The sequence below is a fragment of the Triturus cristatus genome, chromosome 1_2 (assembly GCF_964204655.1).
Source record: "Triturus cristatus chromosome 1_2, aTriCri1.1, whole genome shotgun sequence".
Lineage (NCBI taxonomy): Eukaryota > Metazoa > Chordata > Amphibia > Caudata > Salamandridae > Triturus > Triturus cristatus.
In genome coordinates this window covers 398,233,501-398,245,795 of record NC_140580.1, presented here as the reverse complement: position 1 = coordinate 398,245,795, position 12,295 = coordinate 398,233,501, and the positions used below count along the sequence as shown (strand labels likewise).

At 42.0% G+C, this 12,295-nt stretch overlaps 1 protein-coding gene across 4 annotated transcripts in view; it reads left to right on the top strand.

Annotated features, from left to right (window-relative positions):
* Window positions 1–12,295, top strand: part of SGMS1 (sphingomyelin synthase 1) — a 768,301-nt gene that overhangs the window by 247,933 nt on the left and 508,073 nt on the right. For 3 of the 4 annotated variants that reach the window (XM_085605461.1, XM_085605472.1, XM_085605491.1), the window contains exon 4: window positions 8,606–8,673. The exons of the other annotated variant lie outside the window; for it this stretch is intronic. The gene's annotated coding sequence lies outside the window, so the exon portion shown is untranslated. The remainder of the gene's footprint in view (window positions 1–8,605; window positions 8,674–12,295) is intronic. 4 annotated transcript variants of the gene reach the window in all.

The window sequence follows — 12,295 nt, the reverse complement described above, 5'->3', positions numbered from 1 at the left end:
CGCTTCTGCCCACCACAGCACACAGCATGGAGCAACGATTTACTACACTAAAGCCATCAGCAAGCCCGATTGAGTGATGGCATTCTGCTTTTGCACAATGTGCACACCTGCACAAGTATTCCTCAGCAGTGCCATGGACTGCAGGTGCAACGTGTTCTTTTACATAAAAAAAATATAGATATTCTGGCTTTTAGATAGCTCTTGTTTTCAAAAAAGTTATGCCTTCATAAAAAACTATTCACAAACAAAGCATTTGCCAAGTGAATAGGTCATCATCCAATGCCAGACATAATGGCATTGTCAATGCTTGTTTAAAACCTAATTTTGTGAATCTGCACAGCCATTGAATTGGAAGGCTTAGTGCTAATCAAAATACACATTTTCTGCATTTTTCAGTTTTTGTAAGTAAATAGCGCCTTAGGGAAGCAGATTGTTTTATGCACGTATTTATGTGTAAACAGCAGCAGAAATAAAAACTGAGTTAATCAAAAATAGTACATACCAACTTCATGACAATATAGATCATTTTTGAACCGTCACATCTATGAATCTCCACTTATTCGCTGAAGTAGCAGCATCAGAGAGGTAAGAGCCATCAGCAGCATCCCTGCATCTTATTTATTATAAAGTATTGAATGTGTTAATAGCTCCTATCTGGTTAAAGAACATTAACACACTGACGGGTACATTAACTGTCCTGGTATGGTGCCCATTTAAACATCGTTTAACAAACTAACTGTTCAAGGACACACACTAAAGTTTATAGATGTCACCAATCACAGAATTTTATGAGCAATTAGCGCCTTGTTTAAAATCACATTGTTGTGAACACACACAAGCAGTATCAGTACTGACGTAAACAATCTGCATTGCCTCTGTGAATGTCTAAACATCATTAATTTGCGGCTAGTGTCAGCAGCTGTGTGTACTGTCCTGTTTTCAACAGTTTCTTTCAGGCAAAATAGATACAGGTATGTAATAAAGCTCATTAATTTTAAAAGGAATCATTAGAAGCAATCACTAAACCCTACTGGAAAAAGTAATGTCTCTAAAGACATCATTTTATCAGCACCCACACTTTATTTTAACGCTTTACGCTTGCAGCATGTTATTGCTACAGCGAAAGTCACTGAACCTCACACTTCAACGCATGATTCACAAAGAACGTCGCAAGTGTATGCCCATAAAGGTACTCCTAAGAACCGATGTAAGTACACAACTTTTTGCAATTCAGACATTGGCAGTAGCGCTCCAGGAGACCTACACTAGTCGCTACTTTCTAGGTGCGCTGCTTGGAGTGACATGTGACCTTTGCAATGTAATCAAATACAGCTGGACGGTCAAAGGCTGTTTTGGTCTCCACGGGGAGCGTTCCGTGCCCCTTCCTACCTTGGAACAGAGTTCTCCAATTCATTTCTAGAGTAAATCTTTGAATGTTTCTAGGTTTAAAGAGGTTGGATAGCAATAAACCCAAGTTCTGGGCATTTACAAACACTAAAAGGGAAACCACGTCTGGAACCTCACACCCTGCATGGAATATATTCATGCATAACTGTATGCAGTCCTCCTCATGGGGGTGATTGGTCGAGACTGCAGTTGTGGGAGGAAGCGGGCCTGCAGATGTTGGGGGACCTGTATGACGATGGTGTGCTGTCCCCGTTCCAGACTCTGCGGGACCGCTATGACCTCCCGAGAGGGGATTACCTCTTGCATGCGGCGGTGGTGAGGGCCATACAGGCGCACTGGGGCGAGGGCCTAGTTGAACCTACAACGACACAGGTGTGCCAATATACGATGATGTCGGCTGGCACCTTCAAGGCAGTGACGTGCCTTTACTCGCGGATGGTGAGGGAGACACTCCAGCCCCTAACTGCATTAAAAAACAAGTGGGAGCTGGATCTGCAGGTGGACATCCCTGACACCACTTGGGCGCAATTGGTGCGCAGAGCCAGAAAAAGCACGAGAAATGCACGATTCCAATTGATACATTTTTATGTGCTCCATAGGGCATACCTTACCCCAGGAAAAATTAGGAAATATTTTGGAGCCGCGGAAGCTGCGTGCCCTAGATGCAACAGAGTGGGAGCGGACCTGGTCCACATGCTGAGGACCTGCCCAAACCTGCAGGAGTACTAGGAGGGGGTCGGCGACACGTTGAATGACGTAGCAGATAGGGACCTACAATACGACGCGGCTGTTTGTATACTCCACTGGTTCCCGCACACGCCCAAGAATAAAATGTCCAGCAAGTTTATAGACATGGGCCTTCTCCTAGCTAAGCGAGAGGTGACGAAAGGGTGGAAGTCGAAGGCGGGGCCAACACACCGGCGATGGCTAAATGAATTTCTCAAATGGGCGGCTAGCGAGAGCACGCTCAGGTACCAACTAGCTCACCGAAAACCGGACGACCGGGCTCAGGCGGCGGCAATGGTATGGGAGGTGATGGTGCAGGCCCTGCGAGATAGCCCAGCCAGTGGGGAGGAGGGTGAGAACTCTGAGGAAGCAGCGGACGAAGTCGTACCACAGGCCCCCCTGCCAAGCACGCACGATTAGGGATTACTGCATTTTTCCTGTTACCCGCCACACATGCTATATGTTCCTGACTAGGCGCAATCGGGAGGGCACAAGGGAGGGGGGGTGGAGGGGGAGTTCCCAAGTTTAAGGTTTTTTGAAAGTAGATTGTAAGTTCTGTAGGTATTTAGGGGAGCAGAGGGACAGCGATCAAAAGCGGGCAGCGGGGTTCTTCACCGGAAGCATGCTCCTGACAGTTTCGTATTAATGTGCCATGTGTCTATATGACGCCGCCCGGCCTCTGGGATGTGGGCAGTACGGCTGTGTATACTACCCGGATTAATGATTAAGGGGAGGATGGGAAACTTGCATTATTGACATGTATCCTGGTTGCTGTACGTTGTACTTGGTCCTGCAATAAAAATGGTTTGACAAAAAAAAAAAAAAATAACTGTATGCAGTCCTAAGGAGGTGAGCTTCAGATTTCCCAACACGTTGCCTCCTATGTGGCTCTGATATCAGGAAAAACCTCCAGATTGACCATAGAGCGTGCGAGGAGCAGGAGGCAGGAAACAAATTTAAAAAAACAAGTTCTCCCACATAACCAATAAGGAAGGAAAGCGCAGTGAAACTGTACTTTACCGGTGATCCTCAGCCTTGAACGGAAGTGACGTGTTGGCAAAGCGAACGAGTTAGGAGGCAGCAAAGTAGAGCGACAGCGGAGAGAACCAATGGTAAGTAGCAGGCGAAAAAAGTGTTTTTATTTGATTACAACAGGTCTTGCAGACAGCGCATGCGTGCTGAAGCTTTACCTAAAAACGACAGAGCAGATTGGTGAAATGGCGTGACTACTTAAAAGTACATTTGTCAGAGCAATTCACAAGATGCTTAGTTCCTCAAGTAAAGTAAGCAAGAGAAAAATGGTTCCATTAGAGCAATAATATATCCCAAACTCTGCTGTCATCAGAAGTCTGGCATAATAAAATTGCGACCACGTTCAGGCCCCAATCAGTAAGCTAGCCTATGCAAAGCTCATCCATAAACAAAAATCTCTGTGTGCAGAGCTTATGAATATTCAACAATTTGACAAAAATAGAACACTGGTATGTTCAGTATGATCAGAAAGGTGGCCAAATCAGAGCCTTGCTAGAATCCAAACCCTGTCATAACAATGATCATTGGCATAATAAGAGCTGTTGACAGAGCTTTAACATAATGAGTATGTTGGCATTATTTGTCGCTTCACTGTGTGCCACCAAATAGTAAGAGTGGATATGTTTTTTTTTTCATTGATCGATTTAAAAAGCATCTCATTCCTTGGGCAAGTAGATATTCTATGTAATTTCACAACCTGCGTCCAAACAATAGGCATTAGTTACTGGAACTCTGCATGTTAATGGATGGTGCCATCAACATAAGTTTAAATCTCAAGTTGTTGAACAGTGTACTTTTTTTGACTGGCTGAAAAGTGCTGTGCTGAGCCTAGGTAAAATAGGTAGACTGCGTCTAGAACAAGTGTCCGAGGTGAGCTAGTGTAAAATCTAAATGTGAGCCTTTATAATGCTAGCCAGTTTGTTGGTTTTTTGTTTTTATTAGTAAGGCTTGGGACTGATTTTCGGTCATTATTTTAAGATCTTGGGTTCAGGTAAGATATTACACACAGGAGTAAAAGGATTGCTGAACTTTCAATATACAGTTTTGAAAGTACTGATTGTGCATGCTTAATTTTCAGTGTTGGTGCTTTCTCGGAGTTTTTGCTTAGAGCATTGTAATTATTTTTATGCCTGCAAGGTTCGGAATGTAATTATTGTAAGTGAAATGTTTGCTTGTTGGGAAACACGGTTCATGGTTATATTTGAATAAAAATAATCTTTTCTGAAGTAAACTTTCCTTACAGTTCTGTCACATGTTTGGAAGTGTGTACTCTTGCTGGTGTGTGATTAGTATAAAATAGTTCAACCCTTGACTTACAACAGCAGCCTCCAACTCCGCACCATGTTCTTCTTCAGGTCATATGGATCTTTGCCACTGTTTTAGAATGGAGAGTAAATCAATATCAAATTTCAATACTACTTATTATGTCCAGATAATAATGAGAGTTTAGATTAATTTTAAAAGCTTTATTTATCTTTTTAAGTTTAGTGGTTTTGAGTTTTAATCTCTTTATTCAAGCTGAAATTGGTTAAATCAGTTTACAGAAATATTAATAAATATAAAGGTTAGCAAATCAACAAGAAAATATTACATGATGTTCTATAAAAGAAATTTACCTAAATCCCTACTCTAATTAGATCCTAACTTAACAGAGCCCATGAAGAGTTCTTTAGAAAAGAGCGAGAATTTCGAGGAGCGTTTAGAAATGGTATTTAGAAATTATTTGAACTGCTCATGAAGAGTAGTTCTGGTAAATTCATCCGAGCCTTCTCTCCGAGCCTTCTCTCAATCAGGAGTTAGTCACAGCAATAGCTGTAGTCTTAAAGAAAATTTAGAAAACGCCATCACCATTAGCTCACAGTGTAAAGAGCAAATGGATAGTCACAGAGCAATTAGCCTGGACCAGTCTGATCAGCATAACGCTCTTGGCGCGTGTCTAAGGAAAGGGTGGTGAAAGAGATTCTGAAGTCTCCTTACTAGGAACACGGATATTAAACACAAAAACATATGGATCCATCTTCTTCAGTGCTATGACATCTTCAACCAATGGTGAAAGGATCGTCCAATGGTCTGTCGCATCCTTCTTCATTCCCATGGTAACATACGAGAAAAGCTACCATTATCTTCAAGGGCCATACTAAGTTGCAGTTGCCTACGTACATTTAGTTTTCACATTGAGTTTCCCCAAGAACCCTACAACTAACTCTATTAGCTATTCAGAACTCCACTTCTTGACAATGAACTAGTCAGAAGTAGTAACATTCTAGTTGCAACTTGTACAGATCTACGCCACAGGCTTCACATTTCTTCTGCTTATACTTATTGTTTTAATATACTGTTGATTGTTCATCTTTAAGAACAAGAGATAGCTCAAATCTATCCAAAAGTGATGAGAGCATGTAGCTTAGGAAGGAATCGGAGTCCGCACACTCTGCGAGGATGACATGTTTTCTAAGGCTAACATGAATTATTTAATTAATACTGCACCTTGCCACATACTCCTAAAACACATATTTATTTAAGAAAGGACATGTAGAGAATAGTAAATGAATGAGGCCCAGCTTAACTTGACAATGAAATTACGATAGAAATATATGCTTAGTAAAATATATAAAAAATCAGCCTAAACATGTTACACATTAATTAGCACCTTTAGAGAAAGGCACATTTGTTTTTCTGTTTCTTTAAGCATAACTCGTGTTAATGTTTTATAAGCTAACTGCATTATTCCAGCTAAATGTTCTTGCTCTATCACTATTCAGGCACACTTTTGTGACTTCAATTTTGCAAAAGCAAACCTGCACATTTCATGTGAAAATCTAACTATTTCCTTTTCAATGTGCTGGGCAGTAAAACATTTTGTTTACAATTCAGTGGGCTTTCAACCCGCCCACAGCATACCATTGGTTGTTTTGGTTGTCACTCTTATTTGCAATCTTTTGATTGCTCAGCTCCTGTGGGCTTTTTTTCTTTTTTTAGCTTCTCCCTGGAGCATGGACCAAGTACATGTTTTCTTCCTCGTCTTTTTGCAATGCACTTTTTTAAATATATTTTTTAAGCATTTTGGTATTATTCCTGGAAGTGCAACATGCTTTCCTACTTTTAACACAGGCATTCAGCTTCTTATTTATGTTGCTTTCACAGTATCTGCTGTCTCTATTGACGTTTTCGTTACTTACACCCAAACCTGTAGTGCTCTACTCCACTCTGCTCTTTGCCACTGTACTGCAAGCCACTCTACTTCACTCTATGTGACTCCACTCTATGCCACTCCACACAATGCCACTCTACACAATGCCACTCTACTACATTTCAATCCGCTCTCCTCTGCGCCACTCTCCTCTGCGCTGCTTTCATCTGCAGCACTCTACACCACTAACTTTTAGCCACGCTGAACAGTAGCCAGGTTGCTTTACAACATGTCTAAAAGGCATTGGCAAAGCCAATAGCTCTCACCTAGGCGAGACCTATTGGCTTTGCCAATGCTTGTTTTTTACCAAGGGAAAATACTTAAACCCACGAAACTGCTTCTTCTGCTAGATTCCTACCAGTTTGGGGGCCTTTTGGTTCAGTTTCACATAGTAGAGGGTGGTTAATTGCAGCCCTCGTAGGGAGCAAATTTCTAACCATTTTCAGTTATAGAAAGGGTAGGCGTGGAGTGTTAAGAGGCACACGTGTATCTTTGTGGGTGTGCATAAAGTCAACGGGCATTTTACCCCTGGAATGCCCACTGCCTGCCTACTCCGAGCTTCTGTGAATTGATTTATTCACATGAAAATCTTTGTGCTGGTAAATCTGTACAAGTGCACAATTGATATATGTGAATTCTAAACATGATTTTTCGTTCGTTAAAAAGGTTTGTTGCGGGTATAAGCCCAACATCCACATGACACTCGTATAGTTTTGGGAATATGCATTTAGGTGCAGACTAGCTATGGCTTCTGCTGGTAGTTCTATAATAGCCTTAATAAAACATTTCTTTAAAAGTGCATTTGGACGAATGAAGGTTCCTTTTACTTTAGTACACCCTCAGGGAATCACTAAAAATAAATTGGTTCTCCTTGTATAATTGTTTTGTCGAACAAAATTATGCACTGCCTTTGCCTCCACGTTTTCTGCCACACTTTAAAAGATGGCAATCCCTAAGCAGAGTATTTTTTCTGCCTTTTGTCTTTTAAAGGTTTCCTAATCCATTTGTCTCGATGAGGATTACATTTTCATATGCGTGAAGGTTTTGAGGAAGACGTTTTTGTGGCTGGCCCTGAACCAAGTCCCTAGCAATGCAGAGTAAGGATAACTCAATGGTGACCGCCCTACTGCACATTTCCTCCCAGTGCCAAAAGCAAATCATGGTAAATCCGTGTATGTAGTTTATTGATACTGCTGACTGAAGATTAAAGAATTGACTTAAATGGGTAGATATGACTGCAGGTGTAGATGTGTATAGAAGGTAGATGGGGGCACAAGCCTTCTGATTAAATAATCACCTTATCGGAGGCTCCACGTCAATGTGTAGACTCAAGACATTACCTAGATCATGAATCTGTAAGGTATGGACAGCCGTTGTGCTCTAGTTATATATTATCACTGTCGAGACCTGGCTGGTCTGTATTATTTCAGGCTTCGGTCAATGCTTTCCTACCTTCCGCAGAAGGGATTTTGAAATATTGAGGACTTCAGACTCTCCATTGGGTTAAATCTGCATGTTGGCGGTATGAGAGCCATTACTGCGTCGGGATGCTAACTAGCTTCACAGTTTGAAAGAGCAGGGCTATGTGAGCAACAAACTGCAGATATTGGAGTGAGTCAAGGGTGTTCCTTTCTACACCACCCCCAGCTTCCAGTTCTCCTGATTCTTTGACCCGAGAGAGGACTGCAAGGCATATTTTTCTGAACCCTTCGATTTGTTGAGTCAAACAGGTCATTTATTACACATTGGAACTAATGGCATTGGTGTGTATAACAAAGGTCATCAACCAACCAGTTGACCCAGTTGGATACATACGATCATCACAAATGTTAAACCCCTCGGGCAAGATTCATTTTGGGAATGTGTGACTGGCACTCGCCTTTCAGCTATTGAGTTTTTGACCGCGTTGTCTACCCTGGAATTCTTGGTTCTTTAATTATAAAATATGTGAACTGTAGGTAACTGCCAAATGCAAATTAAATGGAGTAATCGTGGGAGTTAACATATAGTGCATTGCTTGTTATGAAGTCATTCTTTAAATATCAAAGTACAGTATATTTTTGGTACTAGTTTTTTTTTTTTTTTGTGTATTGCGATTGGGTTTAAGGTTCTGCATTGCTCCTGCCTCATATGAAAACAATTGCGTTTGTAGGGTAATTCTTTTTATTCATCTATATTATTGTTGTGCATTTTTTGTAACCCTTTATTTACTCCATGTCTTCAAAATGGCTTTTTTTTTCTTGTGCCTAGGTGTAATATTATGTTCATGACAAGAAATAGATCCTCAGTAACCGGCTGCGCTACAGTGTTCTCCAGCAGTAAGTAATGTACAGCTCAAGTTCTCTTGGGAAACAGTCCTTGACAAAGGATAGGACTAGGACTTTTGATCATGTGTATATTTGTAATTATGCAGTGAACAATGTAACGAGTAACTTTTTTGAGAATGTCACCTTACACACAACTGTCTCTTTAGGAAGAGTGTACCTGCTTTTGGAGCACAGCATTTAATATTTTTAAAGAGCTTGGGTGTAGCCTGATAAATTGAGGAAATCTCTTATCCTCGGAGCTTTTTGTGGCTTTAGATCATAGTTCATTTGCTATAAATTTGCCAAATTGTACCTAGCAGAGTCGAGAAAATGAGACTAATCTCATCGCTCTTCCTTGTTTTCCACCACACCCCTCGTAGATGTCAGGGCATGCGTACTGCAGTCTGCTGCTGTATGAAATGCCCCGCCTGTGCTCCTTCCTTTAGTAACTACCTTAGATCCTGCAAACTGCTAAAGACCTGGCTGTGCAGGCATTTAACTTACCCAGTTAGTTCCAGGTCTTACTGGTTCTTCTTTACTGTGATTCCAAGAGACTCCCTGTTTCAGAAGGCTGTGTTGTATAGATGAATAATTTAACAGAGCCCTGTGTATTAACTGGAAGAATGGTTCTCTAATTTAACAGTAGGATCACTGTATGCATGTGCCCAGTAGCTGCTGCTCCATATGAGCTTTGGGGCTCCACCCAGTTATGACCTACACAGGTTAGGCGGCAACACTGCCTTCAGGCAGAAATAAAAGATTTACGGCACTTTGTCTGCAGCATTTGGTAAGCGACTGAAGTTTCAATCAGTTTTTTTATTTCAAACTATCAGTGCTCGCGCCTTTATAGACCGCCCTTTCTCCACTTGAAAATCCCACCGTCTTCCTTCACAATTAGTAGATCGCCTTGCCACTGATTTAATACTGCTTCGGGGATAGCACTTCACTGCCCGAAGCACAGGGATTGACCATTCATTTCCTTGCTGTCCCCATTACTTCTTCTTTGATTCCACCCTTTTCATTATGTGGGTGAGTCAATAACCCCGCCCCATCCTCTCTCAAGATAGGAAAAGGGCAGGGTTGGAGGAGGATACAGTCCTTTTCTTCGTTGGTAACGTTAAGCAACTTTTAGGACAGGCACATGCGCGCTTTAGGTGAACACATAGTACATTCTTTAAGTGAGTTCAAAATGTATCATGATTACCTATCTTTTTCTTCTTTTACTTCCCCCTTTTTGTGTTGTATAGCCTAATATGCCAATAAAGACTATTTGAAATAAAAAGTGTTTATGATGGCGGTCCTGTGCGCTGATTCCAGTCATCTGTGTGGTATTTAGTGCGCTCGACCCCTAGGGCCCTTCAATCCCCATCGGAGGCGTACCCACAGAAAGGCAGATACCGAACTGCCTTCTTGAGCGTCAGACGGTCCCTTTGAGTGAATGGTAAAGTGTATTTGGTTACAAAAAAGGGACCACTTGAAAGAGACTTATCTTCATGTAATTTAAAAAACAAATATTTCTATGGAGCTCTAATGCAAAATAATCCCTCGGAGTGAATTCACAGCAAGCATGCATGTCTATATTGAAAGCATGTGATGTTATACTTATTTAAATAATTCACCTAAATAACCAATTAGAAACCATGAGTGTGGGGTGGGGGATGAGTTAAGCTTACAGAACCAGGTTTTCTCAATGTATATTTTCTCAATGCTTATCAGAAATATCTACGAGAGCGATAATAGTGAAAGGAGGGTGATTTACTATTTATCATGCTCCTTTTCTTGTATGAACTGCTGCAGTTGCAGGTTTAAGATCAGAACAATAACTTAAACTGCTGAGGCCTTAGTAAACAAAAACACAAACGTTTGGCTCCTACTCCCAGCAACCCCACAGCTCGAAACCACATCTAAGGAAGTCACTGAGTGGCCAGACCTTCTGGCTGATGCATATGAAGGATGTGTTATTTTTCCCTATTGGTAAGCTGCGCTTGCACCATCCCCCGCCAGTGGTTCAGTGCGGCTGCCCACACCGGTTCACCGTGAGCGAGAAAAGTTTCTTTGACTGTTGCCTGAGGTGCACTTGTTTACTGCACAAACAAAGTGCAGGGTCTAACATGCAGTGCTATTACCTTTTGACAAACCTTTCCTAGTGTTCGGGTGTCTCTACTGTTACTTGCAAATGAAACATTCACTCGTGCTGCCTTCGCGGTCCCTCCCTGTGTCAGATGAGTGTGCTAACTCTGTCTCTGGCCTTCTTGAACCTGATTTTGTTTGACAATTGCTATTCATCTGGCTCTGCTGACTCCAAGCTTTGTGTAGGGGGAAGATTGCAACAGGGCCTATGGTAAACATTCTGTGTGGTCCTCAAACTTGCCCTTCTGCCTTTGCTGAACCTAATTCCTCTGTACGGAAGATTACGCAACCATGTTCTAGCAGTTTAATGTACAATGCAACCTTGCTGCCTGTGCTGTAGCTGCTATGTGTGCATAGTTCAAGCTTGCCCTTGAGCTGCCTGACGTAGAGCTCCTTTTTGCAGTGAAGCTTGCAGTTCTTCCCTTGCTCTTCTCTGTGGTGAGAGAAGCTCCTGCTACTGAAGATTCAGTTGCTAATTAATGCAAAAATATCACCTTTTTAACATTAAAAGCGGATATTTGAATGATTACGGGCACTGACCTGGAAACGATTGTGATAAGAAATGTAAAGTTGGTGTTTGGAGACAGCACACATTTACTGAAAAAGAGAAGAGTGCTTTTCCAGTATAGATGAGATTGATTTGTGAGTCGCAGTTCGTGCTGAATTCGGAACACCTATGACCGGTTATTGCATAATTGTTTGTGTGAGAACACTTTTTTCAGCTACAAGGTTATTTGTTGGATAAGTGCTGCCAGAACTGTACTGATAGCTTATCACATGAGTTCTTCTGTTAAAGCTAGTAAAATCTTCGCATTCAAGGAGTAGCTCAGCTGGCTCTTGCTTGAGATTGTGTGATCGGTTTATTTTATATTCCCTCTATGGGCTGTACCACACGAATGTACAGGTTATCCCAATGACACTAGTTAATATAGGTTGGTGTCAATGTCCCGAGACACTATATCACTGGTGACATGGAATGTGCGGGGGCTAAACAACCCCCATCAGTATACGCCAAGTGTTGGCCTACCTGGATCGCCATGGTATACATGTTGCAGTCCTCCAATTAACTCATTTGACCAGTCAGACTGAGGGTAAGATGGGCACCCGCTGGGCTGCCCATGGAATGTTTTTCCTACTGTTCTTACTGATAAGCAGGAACATTAAGTCATTGTACGGGGGTGCTCTGTGGCGCCCGTGTTTTCATCAATGTTTGTGGCCCAAACACTGATGATTCCAACTTTTATTTGAAATTGTGGAGTCCGGTCCTTAAGATGACGACAGTCAGGGCCGGCTTTAAGGCGGTGCGACCGGTGAAACCGCACCGGGTGCTGGCTTCCTGGGGGCGCCGTGTTCGAAAGTTTATTATGCTTTTGAAGCATCTGCTGCAGCGTTTCTTTCCGCTGGCAATTACCAGGCCTCACATAAATGTCAAGATAACTCGTGTGATTAATTATCTTCCTGGAGAGAGATCAGCATTTTGTATAGTTGAGGTTTTGACTTAGGT